Genomic DNA, 19,279 nt, shown 5'->3' on the forward strand with positions numbered 1-19,279 from the left:
GCCGCGAAACCGGAGCTCGATGACGTTAGTCGAGATGCAAGCGCGGCGATGCTCGTTCGCTCGCGACCAACCCCCTGACAGAGGTAGCTGCGACGGTGGTGGTGGCAGCAGCCGGAGCACAACGTGCGTCATTGTCCGGGCCGGCGTGTGTGAACGTACCTTAAAAGCGGCTGAATGGGTGCTGTATTTTCACATAAGAGCCGGGCGCCGCCGGTTAAAGGAGGGGATGCTGGCCTGGTTTCATTGAACCTGCACCGCGTACACCTCGACCGGCCGCAGTCAACCCTCTCGCCCCTCGCGGCGGTGTATTCGCAGTGCAGGGAGGTCGGTGGTCGGTGGGGTGACCGGGGTGAGGCTATGCATAGCCCGCGACGTCTATATATAGGTCGTGCTTTCTATAAATAGAACTCAGACCGCCCCCACCAAGATACTAGCGACCGAGAGGGAAACGTCATGTACGCGCACGCATACAGTTGAAGATGCACCCGAAAGAGGGGAAATAAAAACCAGAGGAGACAGAGGGTAGGGGTAACCGAGAGATGGGGAGAAATATGGAGAGAGAGAGAGGGAGAGAAAGTAAAGGGAGAGGCAAGAATAGAAGGAATGGAAGGCGGAAAAAGACAAAAGGTAATATAGAGAGGAAAAAGAAAGGCGGGGAAAAAAAGAAGGCGACGGCGAATTTCCGGTAAAGCGCGATGGCAATTTGCTGGCTAAATGTGTGACGGAGGGTAGTGCTCGTCTTGTTTCATCTCATTTCGTCTCGTTTTCTTTCAGATAGATAGGTAAACGGATAGAAGGAAACGGTCCCGCGAGTCACCACGCTTCGCGACCACGAGAGCCGCTGTAAAACTTTACGGCTAAATATACAGCCATCTCTCGTCCAGCCATTCCTTTTCCATCGGCTCAATCCCTTCCCGACTGCTGCTAATTCGTCGTCGCCTGTGACCCCGCTACACCTTCTACCATTTTACCTTCCACCACTGCGGATCGACTTGCATGCGACGCAAAATACTTTTTACTTGCTCGCCTGCGTATTAATGGGCCACCGACTTCTTTCTCTTTCTTTTTTTCTCATTTTCTCCCCTCCTCATTTTTATCCATCCTTTCTCAACTAACCGCCGCGTCGTTCCGCTACGAGTATACTCGTTGGCTATTGGGTTTTTAGGCTTCGCTTTGTTTCACACGTGTGTTTTTTTCCGGAGCACTTAGCTGTATCCGCAGCTCCGTTTGAGCTCTCTTTTCGCGTGAATACGCCTCGTTCTTTCAGTGATAATGGACCTCTTGGAAAAAAGCGTACGTGGACCCTTGGACACAGCGAAGGTTGCTCGGGAATTCTGTCGGAGATGATTATGATCTTGCGTGATTATCTTGGGCTGCTTCAAAGGAATTGCTTATCTATTCACGTATTTATTTATGTTTGTCTTTATTTTTCAGAAGTAGCCGGTTATAGTTGCGTGGTTAGAGTTGGAATATTGTCGGGTGATCTTTATACATGTACGTTTGCGAAAGATCGTAATTCTAAATTCGGTATTTACAACCTAATTTTTTCTCCTTCCTGCCTCGTGAACCAGTACAGAAAAGAATAATACGGTTATTACATCATTCGAATAAACGGATATTATCATGACTTTCTTAACATATTTCTCGATACAGAGTTCTTGGCGATGACACACTTTCCACGTACTAGAGTTTCTTAAAACATTTTTATCGATTTCCTGATTTTGATGTCACAGCGTAGCTGAAAAAGACTACTTTAATATGACATAGACAAATAGAAGGAGAACAACGTGTTATATCAAAGACTTAATTGTCAACTGATTGTGTCTTGAATTAGAAAATATCCTAGTACAAAAAGCAAGAAGTATTTATAATTTATCATAAATGTGGTTCGTCTTTTCTTTCGTCGTCTTTACTCGTTCCGAAGGATTTTAAAATCAAAGTCCAAAAATACAATTGTCGAATAATTTCACACAAAAATGGATCGCGTGTCAGTCAATTCATTAATTACCATCAATGGCTGGTCGCTAAATCGACGTTCAAGGTATCAAAGCGGCGAGTTCGAAAAACGCGGTGGACTCGGTATTTTCATCGTCATGGCGGTTTAATTTCAACACGCGTCACATATTCGTATTAAACGATCCGCCATGAATTCGCCACTCGCGCACGAGATTGACCCCGAAATCGTTTCCAAATCTACTCGCGCATCCTAACCACCTAATCCATTTTTTCTTCTTTCTTTTACTCCATCATCGACTCGCATTAACGAATATCATGGTCGATAATGCATGTAATTGGCTGGTTCGGTGAGTTTCGATTTCACGAAGAACGCGAGGAATGTTGATTGCACGGTGTTGCGCGAAGAAACCAATTAATCCGCGAAGATACGACTATGCGATCGTTCGAATACGAATTTCGGTATTTTCCACATCGAGCCGCCTCGTCGTGTCAAGTAATTGAATCTCAAGCAATAAGTACAGGGATTCGCAGACGAACTCGCCAAAGAATCAAGTTCATTAGCGAATAGAAAACACAATACCAGGCAAATTTCCAAGCTACGATTTCGATAAATACCGATTGTTGAGACATTGTCGAGGAACAGAGCAGTAAATAAGAACTACTGGCAATTCGATTGCTATATAGGTTTCAATGGGAAAAGTTCGAGAATCGAGATTAGTTACAAAATTGTAGGCAAGATTTTAATGTTGGAACAATATAGCATTGAAGTAGGTACTAATAAAAACTTATAGTTCCCTTACTATGCATCATTCGAGAACGTTGATTCTGGATAACTTACGAAATTGTGAATAACTGAAATAATAATTAATTGTGGAATAATGTAGCATTCGTGTTACGAGTGAATTTAGATTTCTGTTACTAGATATCATTAACAAATTAGATAATTTATAATAAGTAAGAATAATTATCGATAAGATAATATAATATTCGAGTTCTCGTTTATTAGAGCTATAGAAAAATTGTTATAATTTTCCAAAGCTTAGAGTTCGATTGTTAGGTATCGTTCAAAAAATTTGATTGTATATCATTCATAACATTGTTGAAAAACGATTGTGGTAAAACAATGTATCGTAGTAGTGAAACCGTAAGACCGCTTCTATTATACTATAAATAGTTGATAAAAAAAGAATTTTTCTCACAGGCTAAAATAAAGTTTGATTCTGAAAGGGTCAAGTATAACATAAATCACATTTTACCGTACACAGGATGTCTCAGAGTGTTTCTACAATCAGAGAACAGTGGACAATAGGAATGAAATTTCCTCGCTTGTGACAGTTGAGACTTCGATTTCGAGAAAATTGAGTTTGAAAATCCGTCTAGTACGTGTGCACTCGCAACTGAACGCATTGGGGTTGTCGACGAAGTGTCGACGACTCGTATTTCAAACTCGATTTTCACAAAAACGAGACCACAAATGGAAAAATTTGATTCTACACCTTCGATTTGTCTTTACCTATAGAATAACCTCTTATTACGTTATATCACTTTTATTCGCCAGTTAGTCAAATGCACGTGTACTCGACGACTTTTCGAATTTAATTTTCTCGATAATGAAGCCTCAAACGATAAAATTTTATTCTACGTCTTTGATTTATCTTTTTTCATAGAATAACCCAATTACTTCAGACTCATTCAATCTGGATAGTCAAATGCACGTGGCTGGTCAAATATTTCAGTTGATTTTTTCCAAGAAGAAATCTCAGACAAATAATCTTTATCTTTTTTTTTCTTATTTATTTTGTGCGTAGAATAACTTGTAGACTATTGTATCATTTATTCTGAAGCATCTTGTATGTACACGATATATACATACGTACTTATGTAGTGGATTTTTAGGCGAGACAATTTTATTTTATATTTTCGGTTGATTTTCTCTGGCAGAACGACTTTTCTTTACTGACAGAAGAATTAATGAAAAATTCTGTGCATTGTCGACCGAACAAATAGATCATTGAAATAAAGATAGACAATGAGTGGTAGACAGACGATAGAAACTGGCAAATCAATCGGAATTACAAGAAATTTATCTAATTTATGCAAGTCAGCTTCAATACTTAGACACGCGTAAAACGAATGGTTAAAACGATTTACAGAAACGAATAGAAACAGAAATTGTAACAGTTTAATATAAGCTGACAATTTCTCAAAATCATATAATTACGTTGTTATCAAAATAACAGACTTTTATTGAAATAGACTGGACATATCCAATCGATGTTTTGTTACAAATTGAAATAGATATATCTGTGCATGTCTACAATTTTTGTAACACAACCCCGAAGTATTTCAAATGTGCTGCGTACGATTTTCAATCACCGATTATACTTCTATACGTATAATTCTATATAATTGTATGTAAATACACGTGATTTATTATTCAAAATTTTGCGAGAAAATTGTGATTAAAATGCTTCATCAATTCGCTTATCTAAATATTTTATGCTAATTTACGTATCTGAAATAATTATACATCAACGATCAAGGATTGTAAAAATTGTATATCATTTGATAAAGGTAAATAATTAATTAGTTACAATTGGAAAATTAATCGAAAATATATTTCTATAGTACATTCCTTTATTTATAATATGCGTGTTTTTTATTTAACCAAATATGTTCCATACGAAAAATAGTACGTTACCTTTTTGTAAAATGTTGGACGATACGCATTATATTTAGCTCCTTGTAATTTCCGCGTTATACATATTAAACTCATCTATAAGTTTTAATATTTTTTCAATTTAGAAGCATTCATTAACTGAAGAAATTTTCAAACGCATTACTTTTTGAATTAGTTTCTGCCTTATGCTGATTTATTTAATTAGCGATATTTATCAGAGATAAAGAAGACAGATCATTATGAGTTACCATTAATTGACGAGAATTGCTATACGAACAGCGGAGATTAATCGTTACCAATTAGCGGAACGCGAATTTGTGTTCCACAACGACTCTTAAAACAAAAGTGTACTTTCAGTTTAATTGAACAAGAGTCTCCTCCGGAGATCTGAATTTTTAATTAAAGCCTGATTAAAACAAAACACTTTCATACCGTATAACTTTGTCGTTTTAATCATTACAGATTGCTAGAGTTATACATTACCTAAGGTTTTCGTTAAAAGAATTTTTTCTCGCGTACAAACTTACGTTAGTGACCATCGTTGACGAAAATATTAGTGATCGGTAGATAGTAGATGATCTTACCTGAAACAGAAAGGAGATCATTTTTTAAATAATTCAATGCAAAATCATTGTTTTTATAATTCAAATAATAATTGTATAATTAACGTACTAACAAGGCATTCAATTTTCCAGGAGATACAATAGCAGATATGTCTTTTAATATTCATCATATTTTTAATGTTCAACCGACGTTGTACAAATTAACGTAGGACGTCAAACGACGAAATAAAATAATTCAATGTCTTCAACTGATCTGCAAAGTAATTACAGAGATCGCAACCTCAAGATCCTCTAATGTAAGTATTGTCTTAGAATATGCTAAATAGCTGTATCTTGAAAACAAAATTGAAATTTTAATAGCAACGAGGATCACAATATGCCGAAACAATTATAGAAGTAAAATTCCAAAATTCAAACTAGAGATTTGCAAATATCTCGCGATTAAAATTCTACCCTCCGGTAAATGGTACCACCTTAAAATATCCTACAAAAATTTATCCTCAAATCAAGGTGAAAATTATTTCTAAGAAATACGATGAAAAGGAGACGAGAAGAAATAGAAATTGGATTTAATTCATCCTTGAGAAATTACATTTTCTCCGTGACATGTAATCGTTCGTAGGTGTTAGAAGTTACCAAAGTTGTTTAGCGGAGCGTGGCCCGTATGAGAGGGAAGTATTGGGAAAAAGTAACCTTGGGCTTGCTTCGGGATCGATTTTCAATTTTCTCGCGTTGCAAGTAAGTTCTTTTGTAAAGAACCGACGACACCGGTAATTTGTTACTGGCGTTCGATCGTGATGATGCCATCAAAATGCTCCCTCTTCGTCATCCTTCCTATTATTTACCATACTCTGAACAGTCTTCAAGTTTGAGGCTAATCTGTGGCGAACGTCATTCTTTAGCACGTGAATTTTCTTTCAGCTAATACGATTTTCGTAGGAAGCGAGCGAACGATTTACACGATGGACAGATCTTTCGACTTTTTTCCTGGTGTGTATCGATCAAACGTATTTTTATTTTAGGTTTCCTTATTTTGAGTTCAACATCTGTTAAGGAGGCACGCGTAACTTGAGCGAGTTACACTATGTTACAAAGGAAAAATCCATATTTCAACTTGTACGTATCTATCATATTTCCGATACATGTAAATTTAATTTTCATTAATTAACTTCATCCATAATCGACTTCAAACGTTAATAGATACATGGGATATTAGAAGCCATTAATTCACGTACGTATATTCAAATACGTGAACGATACACATACCTAATCGTATTTTAATTTATTTACTTTATACGATACGATTATTTAATTGAATAATATGTAGAACAAATTTTTAGGTTACACATAGCATTAAGAAATTGCAGCTTTAATTTCCCTTGATAAATTTTAATGGATTACTGTTATGTTTGTATCCAATAATATCAATAATATCGAATGTGTATTTTGCTCTCTATATTTGCTCTCTCTATACGTATATTGCATCCTTTTAAGATTAAAATAACGCCATTTATGGATAAACAGTGAAGTAATAAGTGAAAGTAACATAAACATGACATTATTCGTTTAATTAATTCATTTAAGAATCTTAATATGTTAAAATAATAGTTTCGTTATTAACTTCTATTATACAAACCAGAAAGAAAGAAATTGCTGTAATTTAAAATAAAACACTTTTTCGGCACAAAAAGTACTGTAAATAATAGAAATAAAATTTTTGGACCTAGATAGGGTAAAGAATAATAAAGAAAAGAGTATTTCATAAAATTTAAAAAATTCACAAAAGAATTCCTTGGTTAAATACCTATACTGCCTATACATCCTCTAAATACGTGTCATAACAATATTTTACTTTGAATACTTCGGATATTTCAGCATATTATGTACGTTCGTTGCATTTTTCCGAATTTAAATATTCTTCCAGATATATTAACATCTATAATCTCGCTTATTGCAGATTCGAAACTTTCTACCTCTATCCATATAATTAACATTCATACGATTTCATCCACCAAATTCATAATACCAGCACGGAACTCTCAATTCGCCAATTCTCCATACACTTCGCAACTTCAAAGCTACTGTTCTATAAATTTATCGTAGGAAGTCTAGGAATATCTCTGAAAGCATTTCTAACGAGCATCACTAAAAGCATCTCCCAGCTGGATCGATATTTCCGTTAAGGATTCTGATTTCATCTCACTTCGACTCGGTACCTACACTGGAACTCGCGAAAGTATTTGTATATACGTACCATTGAAAAATGTTGTGCCCACATTTGTATGGCTTGTATAAAACATTTTGACTCGACCATCGCATTATTATATTCGTAAAGTTTGAAACAAATATGGCAATATATATAGAAACTACGATATATTAAGCTCAGGTGCATACTTCGACGAGGTCACAAAAATATTGTATTGTATTCAAAAGGGTCAATTATTCAATGGGCCATGTTTGACATTTATTATACGCCTAAGATGACTATTCATACTGTATATGTCAAAATGAAATTTCAAAATAAACTTATAACGCTCATAATATATCCATAAGTGGCTGTGTTACGAGTACTTGAACGCTTTTGTCAGCCACTATATATCTTTGCAGGAAATTTTAGTCATATACCTACAATTGTTCGAATACTTTCGTGAGTGCCTACATATGTACCTGGGCGTTTTATGTTTCAAAAAGTTCGCAACAGAATGATTCGGCGAAACTGAACATGGGACGATGCGTCTCGTCTCGACGACGAAAGAATAGTGGAGTGCCGTGAATAACATCGGTAGTCCAAACTGTACTTTTATCGGCACTCGACCCGAAAATATCTGCTCTCGAATATATCGACTGGCTCCGCTTGTATCCCAACATTTAACGTATTGATCAACGAAGAAGCAATAAATAGAGGTACCGCGGGGCAAGCCGTGAGCCTGATTAAACTTCACTCTCCACTAATGCTTTATAAATAGGCGATGCTTTTTTTTCTTCTCTCTCTTTTACTCTATTTTTCTCGCTATGTATCTCACTTCCTCTGTTCTGCTCTTCTTCTGCGCGGTCACGGAGACGAACGATGTCACCGTAGTGCCTCGATTTATTGCTAGACTCGTTCGTTGATTAAGTTCCCCTCTTAGGAATTTAATATTTTTTATTTAATTGCACTGTCGATCGTGTTCTAATCAATTTTTCATTTACGTTGGTTAGAGCATTTGACTTGGCTAATTCTTAAGTATGTGAAATAAATTGTGAAGTATATTTAATATATATTCCGATGAATATTGTTATACGTATTTGCAAGATTTCTGTAAAATTCTAATTATTTTTCAATTAAAGATTTTCTGACATATACCGTTTTTCCTTCGTACTACTTTGCAATTAGGTTCTACATTGAAATAATTGATGAAGTAGAAGCTAGAGAATCTGTTACGTTAAACTACACAAAATGTGGTAGGTCGTATATTTCGTTCTAGTATCACGTTCCTGTACTATCATGATTTATTAATATTATAGACATAGTTATAATCTGGTAAATGCAAGTATCACTATATTGTACACTTTGCTTGATTGGAAAGTTGTGTGTTGGTCAACGGTGAATGTGTTCAGAGATGATAGATAGGGGAGTAAGGAGATGTTGCATGATTTTATTGATTTTGGAAGCAGCATTTGCCATTCCACATTTTATACTGTAATAGTCATTTAAGATACTTCATCGATCACGGTAGAATATCTTTTCCTACTCTTCCGGCTTCTACGTATATATATGAATTATTAAATACTTCTTCAGAATTTTACTGAAAATGTTATTTATAGTTCAAGCTGGTATTTCATTCACTTTAGAAATAGAAGTTTTGGATGTCTTTAATTTAGAATTCTAGTTTTAATTATATTCGTTATGTCATTCTACAAGATGTTTCGTTATAAAATGACACATTGACCACATGACCAATTTATCAATATAAATCAACCAGTACTTGTTTCTTATTCTATTACATTGTTTATTCTTCTATTACAATTAGAAGCCCAAGCTGCTCGATAAATATTTCATCTAACCTAAAATTCCTTTTTTTTTTTTACATTTTGACATTTGACATTTTCACATTAATTATAATAGTTAGGTCATATACGAGATTGTAAATGAGGCTTGAAAGGTTTAGAATCCATTTTTAAGCGCGTGAGAATAAATCGGTTAATTGATTGCTAATAATACTTTCCCCCTATTCTATGTACAAAATAATATTAATATTTCGGAAATGTCCCAGTATTCAAATCTACATATGTATGTAGAATATTAAAGGTATTTTAAAAATGGAAATAGAGATGTACGTTTAGAACATTTTTAATTCTGCTGTACAAGCGCATATATTTTTGAAAATGTTTTGATTCATTATTCGACTCTTGCTGCGAGATTTCGTGAAATCCATGCATGTCGAACGACGCTCTATCTCGAAATACGACAAACGCGAAAACATTCACCGCCTGGGTTAATAATTCCAGTTTGCTATTACGCCAGTAGAGAAATTTTAACCTAACAAGAGGAACGATGTGCCCGAAAGTTTGAAATTCACGAAATCATGGATATAGAAGGTATGTGCGGCAGAAACTGAAAATGGAACTGAGAGATTTGCTCCCACTATTAATTTCGATTTTCTTCAGAATTGAATAATATTGAAAGAAATAAATTATTATTACAGATAAATTATTTTACAATTGCTCTTAAACAATTTGAAATCCAAACAAATATCCAGAAATAAATTATTCTCAATTAAAGGGAAATTTTATTTTTCGATATATTAATTGTTTTAAATTAAAAAGCTTCAATATGTAAATACGAAAATTACAATTATAATTGAAAAATTCCTATTTTATAGCTTGCGTGTGTATACGTGTATCGTAAAAGTATGGACCGATCGGTAATTGTAATTTAATGTACAAAATTGTGTACGCGTATGTTGGTACAAGTGGCTCTCATTAGTCAACTGTCAATCACATTATTATTAATGTCCTCTTCTTTCGCAACAAGCGATTTGTGATGAATAATTAATAAACAATCTCGTTAATCGAGAAGTTTGTTTAGCTCATCGATTCATTTATGCATAATATTTACATAGAAGGTTTTTCCTACCGTTTTTACAACCATCAGCTTCGCCTGACAATGAATGATCGTAACCCCTCGTTGAACGTTAAGAAGTTGTTATAAGTCGAATACAATACAAAATTCAGTTCATTAACGATTCTTTGTCTCAGATACGCTCTCACTGACAAACCGATTGATTTTCATTCTTCTATAAACTAATTTTCTTTAAAGATACTCGATATAGCAAAAAAAAGTACGCGACATGGTTAACATAGGAATTGCTCAGAATTTACACTAACCAACTATATTGAAAAATAGAGGAAAGTAATAAAACATTACTTTTTAAAATTCATCTTTGAATCTAAGATTGCTTATCTGTTTATAATATACATATATGCTTATGCAAGTAAGCCATATCTTTTTAAAGAGATTAAGCGTTAATCACGTACCAAAATCATGTACAAAATACTGTTATTCGTAATTCCCAATTAAATGCTTTAAACTGGATCAATTTTAAGAAACGGAGGAATTCATTGTTACGTGAGCTTTATCCAACGCTTTTCAAACAATCGACAGTTCTCAGGCTGTTCAAAGTCATCAGTAATAATTTTCCCTGTCGGCCGTTTCCCGTTTTCGGTTCTATCGGCGCGCGGAACTCCGAAAATACCTAGATTAACGGGAAGCCGAAACCGGATAGACGCGCTACCGTCGATAACTGTTTCGCATTTTAATTGAATCGTTCTTTATCGGCTCACGTGCACAAAAGAACGACGCGACAGTAGAAAAAAAGAGGGAAAATTTCGTTCGATGATATACTCCAGAATGTGAGAGTATGATGCATGAAATTGAATTACATCAATATCGCATTCCTAAAAATAATGACATTAACGGACACCCGAAAAATTCCAACTAAACAGTCTAATTTCCAACTACGATTACGTAAGTATTCGATTTGAAAAAATATCGAAATCGTCGTCTCCAATTTCTAACATCCACGACACAAGCATCCGATCCAAAGTAAAATATCAAATTCGAGTCGAATTCATCGTGCCTAATTTCCAACGTCAATCACAAAGTATGCCATGTCAAAAAATATATCAAATTGTCGTTCAAGTTAAATCCATCGTGTGTAATTGTCAACCTCGACTAGGTAAGTATCTCGTCTGAAAAAATATCTAAATCGTCGCTCAAGTCGCTAATCATCGTGCCTAATTTCCAACTCTAAAAACCACATCCAATCTTGAAGAATACCCGAATCGTGTCAACTCCTCTCTTCTAACAGCGACAAATATCAAACGATGTACAGGATGATTTTCAAAAAAGGGACTTTCATGATCAACGATGTGCACGTTGCAATCCAGAAACTTACGTAGGAAACGTCGAATGTTAATAGCTGAATGCACGTTTCAGTAGTTGTGCTAATTTTTTCACCAAGCGAACAAGCTTTCGATGGAGCGACAGAGGCGTGCAACGAGGCTCGGTTAAAAGTCGAGCTCTCGTCAACCGGGTTCTCCGCCGCCCCTCGAGCCAGCTATATAAACTTGCAAATGTCACGAGAGAGTCGATACATCTTTCTCGTCTTTTTATCCCGCCTTCGGCGTGGCCTGTGAATAGGCTGTTCGCAGGGGCGTAGGTCGGATCGATCGCCGAGTAAAAGTGAAAGGACGTCCCACGGGCGGCAGCCGTTGGGGTTTGTGAAATCGTGCATCGAGGAAAGAGAACTCGTCCGGGTGTATAATCGAGATTTCCCTGCGAGATCCCGCGTGGTCTTTCGTTTTTCGTTCGATCTTCCGGGACGTCGAACGGCAAGTTTTTCCCTCCTTTCATTTTTGTCTGCTGTGTACACGTGCTTGTTGCTGACGAGGATATGCGTGCTAAAATGGTCCCCGAGAGATTGTAGAAATAGATGTTTTTAAAATGATAGGTTGTTCACCCTCGATTGGTATCTTTATAGGTGATAAACTAGATCGTGGATGTTTATGTAAATTTGATGTTTTTTGGGTTGATAAGCAAAGAAACGGAATCTATGCAGAGATTTCTCTCATTTAGTAAATATCGTAACGAGTGCTGTAGTTTGGGTAATTTATTTATTTTCATATATTTCTGTATGTTGTGTATATTGTACGTTTAAATTTTTCATTAACGCGTAAAATATTGCATGCGTATATAGAATATTACAATATGCACATAAAAATCTGTAATTCAGTGATTACGATACTATAGGTTTAATTCTTCAAATGATTTATTTAGTTGCAGGATATTTAATTATTTCTTCTTTATCTCTTTTAATTTTATTTCTTTTTTTGCTATATGGTAAATGGCAGTAATCTTTGTCGTATAAATAACTTTCTGTAATAACAGATTCGCGAATATGCTGCTCTGTGGCGATAAATTTGAATCTAACGATAAATATAACATGTTCCTGAGAAGGTTAAAGTCATTACTTCGCTACTTGTTCCCAAGGCAAGAAACATTTTATGCAGTTATTCAGAAGAATGCTTTCCGCTTGCAATATCGTCTCGCTTTGTCATTTATGGCGTTCTGCAATTTTGATTTTACAAGCTGAGGAAAGTCACAACGAACGAGATCCGGTACATAGGATTTTGTCACGAGACAAACACTGATTTATAGATTAAACTTTCTGCGAAATGCTTTAAAGTTTCGTTATTCCTTAATAAATAGGAAAAGATAGATGGTGAAATAAAAATTAAAGATATACGATGTATTATTTTTTAATGGCACGATGAAGTCATTGTTTTGATGATTCAATACTACCAACTGGTTACATTGTACGGAAAATACGATTATATGAAAATATAATTCATTTGAGGCAATTTTTAGCCCAACTGTTTCCAACGATACATTTCCAGTATAACAAACGTTCGGTGATTAACCTGCTTTATTTTCGCATAAATAGCGCGTTTGATGAAGTAAGTCAACTACGTGCAGCGAAGTTATTCAGTTAAGCCGAGGTCATTCGTTCGTACGCGTGCGAAAATGTCATTATGTTGGCCATAAAAATTACAGGTAAATCTTGCGATTTTGCGTAGTAATATGCAATTTATGGAAAATATATTTAAATACACATTGATTATTTAAATAAAGAATTTCGATAGATTCGAACACTTTTTTGATAATATTGTTCTACTAATATAAGCTAGTCAATTTTAACAGCAAAATTATATTACATTTGAGGATGAAAAAATTAAGCTAGTAGAAAATGAAATTAATTTTAATAATCTCTTCTTAATTACTTAATTTGTTCGCCATTATTAAAGAGGATTTATTATTGAAATAACAGAGATGTCTTTGGTATAAAAATATTTTTTTTCATCCTGTCTTATCCGGATTTAATTTTACATTTCTCTATAAAGAATAAGTCCCTAAAGAGTTAAAAACTTTTATTCGTAAACCCATCTTGGTGTTATATGTTAAATCTTCATCTTATTCTCCTTTTATTAGGGAATCGCATATACTGTATAATAATACAGCGAAGTTTCGCAAGATTAAGGAAATAGTCATAGCGGTAGAGAAGTTTCAAAGATATTAAGCATCGCACTTAATAACTTCAAGTAGATAACATTTATACAGTGTAAAAATGTTTGATTGTCCACTTGGCTACTATTCTAACATTTACCTCTGCAATCAGCTGATACACATGTTTGTCTTCAATTACCTATTCCAGTGTTAATCAGTCAAAGGCACCTTACCGCACATATTCAGATGACTCAATCCCATAATGTCACACAAATTTGCGCACCAAAATTGTCCGATATTTGATCTTTTTTAGTATTATCGCTAGACTTTCGTTATCTCTGTAGTTAAAATTAGAAACACTGACCAATTAAATCGTTAAAAATTTCAGAGATTTGCGATCAGTATTGAGCTTTTACTAATTTGATTGATTTTTCTCTAAAATAACTAAATATAAATTTGTGAGATAAATAACGATTAATATTATAACTTCCCGAAATTTTATAAATTTACAACAATACATTTTTCGGGGACTCGATGTTGAAATTTGGTTTGGAAATTTGGCATCCTTTCGTAAAGCAAATAAAGAAATTTTTGTAAAATATATAATTGTTTCTCTCCTTGAATTGTACGATATTTTGATAGATACCCTCCATTCTACTTTGTGTTACTTTTTCCACTTTTGTCATCGATAGTTCCAAAGTTAATTTCCAGGTACCACGTCACTTTTACTCGCAGGTCTCGAATAATAGAAAGGATAGCCAATAAAAAAAAAGAAAAAAAACAACGAAAAATATAAAAAGAGTAAAAGAAAGGAAAAAAATACTCAGTTGCGTGGGTCATCCTCTATTTCTCCGAGTTCCATTTATTTCGCAGCACGATACACGGTTCCCGCCGCCCCGATGGCCGAGATACATCGTTAAAATCGGATCTGCAACGTAAACCCAATATTCGCGGAAGCGTGATTCGTTCCGGTTAGTCGATGCCCGATTTCGTCTTTCTCCTGTCGGTTCTCTTCTATGGTCGCACCTTCGATTTCCAGCCAATTCGAGGGTAGAGATTTTCGACCAGCGTGAACGGTGACGTGAAACCTAGTGGGAATGATAGAAATGTGGCGAATGATAGTAAGTCTTATGGTTAGTGGTTTACAAATCAAGAGTTTAGTTCGCTGCGCATTCTGCAGAAATTAAAAATTTGATCAAATCGATCGTTTAGAATTTCGTAATCTGAGAAAATTCTTTAGTAAAATATTTTGTAGAAGTAAGAGATATTGTTATTGATAATTGTAACGTTAATTTTAAATTAATAATAAAATTAATTTTATTCATTTCTAAACTAACTTGCAAATCTACTTTTACATTGTGTTGAACGTAGCTAACAAATATCAGAAAATTTCTACAGCTCGTAGATTTTGAATTTAATTGAAGTTAGGGTATATGAATTTGCGGAATCTAGATGTTTATAAAAGTTTACAGGAATTCTGTAGACGTATTTATTCTTTGCAGATGAAGATTTGGGAATTATATTTCAATTTTTCATAAACTGGAATTTTGTTTCTATGTACACGTACTTGTGTATTCTCGTTTCTCATTGATATTAGCACGATCTTCGTAAAGAAATACAGATTTGACTTGAAAAAAATGACAATTTGTTTCAAATTTATTGTTGCGATAAATTATTATATAGTTAATACTTTTACGGTCCATAAATCGTCAGGAAGTGTAACAGAAAAATAATTTTTCGTGGCAAGTACAGCAAATGTGTCATTGTATTAAAAAATGTCTGATTCGTTTCACTAATATGTTACAAATATGTCTAAAATAAATCATTACATTCGAATAAGAATGACGCAATGCGTAAAATAATATGTCAATTTAATTTTATTATTTATTAAGAAGATTTCAAATAGTTAATGTACGTAGATAAATTAATATAAAATATCACGAGAGAAATGATCATGAAAAATAAAATTTAAAATATTTAATATAATATAAAATAGTAAATATAAGAATATAAAATAATAAAAAAATATAAAAATAAAATTCTTTGCCCTACGTTATCGCGGTTCGCAATCTCCCATGAAAAACCGCAAAGCCTCGTATTGAATTCGGCTCCCTTCAAAGAAACCTATTACGTGACATCTAACTTTTTAGATATTTTTGAGATATTATAATTTAGTTAGTTATTAGTTAGTTGGTTATAGTTTAGTTATTAGAAACTTTTTAATAATACGGACCATCTTATATTACGTAATAAATTTTCTGTTACTAAATCATACTTTATTATTAATTCCTCTTTGATAGAAGATGACTTAAGAAAATTGATTTGTTATTTACTTAAATATTGTTTACAGATATATTTCAAGAAATATTTAAAAAGGGATTGAAACGATACTCTTGAAAGACTATTTTTTTTACAGTGACAAGACAGTTTTCTGTGTATACTTATATTTTTTTTTCTTGAAAATTATAAGAGATAAGACAAATTTATAAATCTTTCCTCGTAAAGTTTCTTGTATCTAAATTTAATCTTCAAAGTTATAATTTCAAATCTTTTAAGAGAACATACTTGGTTCTTAAAAGCTTGAAACAGTTCGCCTAATGAAAATGAGGATTAGATTGAGATTAATTAAATGAAATGCTAATTGCTTGATAATGTGTAATTGTACTTATGAATCTCTAGGTATAACGTATAATAATTACACTTGTGAATTTTTGTGCTACAGAAATGTCAAATAATCTTTGACTTATTAAACTTAAAAAATCAAAAACAGGCGATCAGAAGCTTCCATTGCTTACATAGTTATACAAAATTTCTTCGTGACTCGCTTCCTTATTTCGCAGCTTAATTAAATATTTTCTAAATAAATTTGGATATCTAAATAAGAATAGATGTGGGATAGTGTGACGTCAGGGAAGGACGTGGCGTGAGGGGTTTATTAACGTTGTCAAGATATGTTAATGTTGTCAAGGAGTATTGTGAGCGTTACCAAGGTATGTTAAGGGAAAAATGAGCATGGAAAATGCTGTGAGAGTTGAATTTATCGTGGTCGTGTGAAGTTCGTTGTGTTGTTGTGTCGTAGAATTAGTGAGAAACGAATACGCGAAACGCGGTATTATATTCGATTTCGTGTGAGTGCAACGATATTGTATTTATCATATTGTTTTTTATAAACTTATAATATAACATTCCTACATAGATATATTTACAATAACGGTGGAAAGTTAATAGATCAATAATCATCTTTTGAGAAACTATTATTTATATTATTATTAATCACGAGATCTAGTTGCAGTCACGTATAGATTGTGTTTCACTTTATACGAAACTACTACTATTACCGAAGTCAATTGAAAATTCGCGAGTATCATTCAGTGCATAATTTCATCGTTATCGAAATAACCGTCCTATTCCGCTATTCGTTATTATTCCGGCCAACAGAAGCTTTCATTTACATTTTAATCGTGTTGCTTGATGCGTTTCTACGTGGGTGATTGATCAATACTCGTATCACAGAAAGTTATCATTATCGGTATAAAATGAAATCCTCTAACTCTGGCTGACAGAAATATAATAAAAGTAATGATCCAAAACATACGAAAGCACGTCTGAAGCACATATCTACTTTATGCTTTATGTCTGAGGAGTTGAAACACGTTCGTAGAAAAAGAAATTCCACTCGTTTTAGCTTTTCCGCGGCAAATTTTCATTTTCATTAAATAATAGTAATATTGGTTTTAATGCAATTTTCATTTAATTAACGAAAATATGGAATAAATTTGTTCCTTCTAACACAGTATTTCATAAAATATGAAGTCTTTGGATAAACTCTATATATTATTACAAAAATTAAAATAAAAGTTGAATATTCACTTAACGTATAACGTTATATACGATTTTCCTTGAAAAGAAATCAATTTTCTTTGTCCAATTACGTTGGTAGTTTGCGTTTAATCAGAAAGAACGCGAGGCACAAAGGCATGCAAATCCTCGATTAATTATCACTTTTCTTCAATCCTCCCCAAAAGAAAGATCTTCTGCCCAATGACGCATTAACCGAATCCTCTTCTTCCCTTTCACATTTTCTCTCCTACTTTTCGCCACTTTTTAACGATAAGTACTTGCTTCTTTTGTAGAACTTTTTCTTTCTAAATTGTATATCTTCTCCCCTCTTAAATGTACCCGTACATAATTACACATACTTTGTAACTTGATCAAAGTGATAGATAGACCGCGAATGTTTATGCATTTATAGAACATTTCGAGGTGTAGAATTGCACAGGATGCATACAATGCACAAAAATATATAAAATATACAAAGTAAAATGCTTCGTAGAATTTAATAGCGAACAATGAAAGAAATCTTTGCTTACGTTTTATCTTCTCAATTGTTCCTACGTGGCTATAAATTTATGTAAAAATCCGCAGTCTGATCGTAAGGCATCCACAAGGTAGTTCAATACGTTCGTCTCTCGAACCTAAGATCTAGCTATTTTTACCAAAACAACAAACAAGGTTCCTCTGAAAACATCCCTCGCGAGTCCCATCTAAAATGCATTATTTTTACAAAACGACGATAGATGCAAGTAAACGAGCTTAATCGATCGAATGAGACTAAATTCTGCAAAGTGATCCTATTGATTGACTGGTTCCGGCGCGGCGCGTCGGTCTCGTCCGTTAAGCACTCCTCGTTGAATTAATTATGACTGCTCGCACAGATGTCGAGGAAACATTGAGTGAACTTGCAAGTGGGTCATGCCTTTGATTCAGTCCCGAAATATTTCCCGGAGGAAAATTAACTCGAGAAAGGGAGAGAGTGAAAGGGGGTGGCGACATCGAAGACAATTTATACAGGGCGTTAAATAAGATACTAATTGTAATGCAGTGTGTCAAACCACGTACACAAAGTACATCAGACGTACATCTGACGTCGCAGTCGTACGTACACGAAGGATTATCCAAGTAAACGTACTTGTAGCGCAACGATATCCATCAAAAGCAAAACACCCCGAGACACCAAAGCCAAATTGTTGGCGCATGTCTGAGATTCTATCTCTCGGAAGAAAGATCTCTCAGCTGCCTGTACTTTTTACAAGCACATAACAACAAATAATCGAGAAATGGACAGAACAGCTATTTCACGTCATAATGTATACGGCGATTTGGACTTCGATGTTGGATATTTCGTATTACTCTTGCTCGGAAATGACGAGGTGAATTGATTTTTAAAAAACGATTCTCTTAGCCGTTTTACCTAACATATTGGTTTTTTGACAACTTTGTAATTTATCGAAAAGTCATTTTTTTCAGCGGCTTACTGTGACGATTACACGTCAAAACACTCAACTTTGAAGATGAATATCTGCATTTCGGTAAGGATAGATTCTACACCAAATAACGTATCGTCAAAATTTCAAAGGAATTGTAACAAAGTCAATTTATAATACAAATACCTTGATGTTCTCAAGAACAGAAACAGCAAACAAAAATTCTATGTTTTTCACTTATTACTTATCTTTTTCATATCTTTTTCACCTA

General features: G+C 34.2%; 1 protein-coding gene across 1 annotated transcript in view; it reads right to left on the reverse strand.

Moving 5' to 3' along the window:
- Positions 1-19,279, reverse strand: part of LOC100744212 (two pore potassium channel protein sup-9) — a 160,846-nt gene that overhangs the window by 67,934 nt on the left and 73,633 nt on the right. The window lies entirely within an intron of this gene.

This window comes from Bombus impatiens, unplaced genomic scaffold (genome assembly GCF_000188095.3).
Source record: "Bombus impatiens unplaced genomic scaffold, BIMP_2.2 scf_0466, whole genome shotgun sequence".
In the NCBI taxonomy this organism is placed as follows: Eukaryota; Metazoa; Arthropoda; class Insecta; order Hymenoptera; family Apidae; genus Bombus; species Bombus impatiens.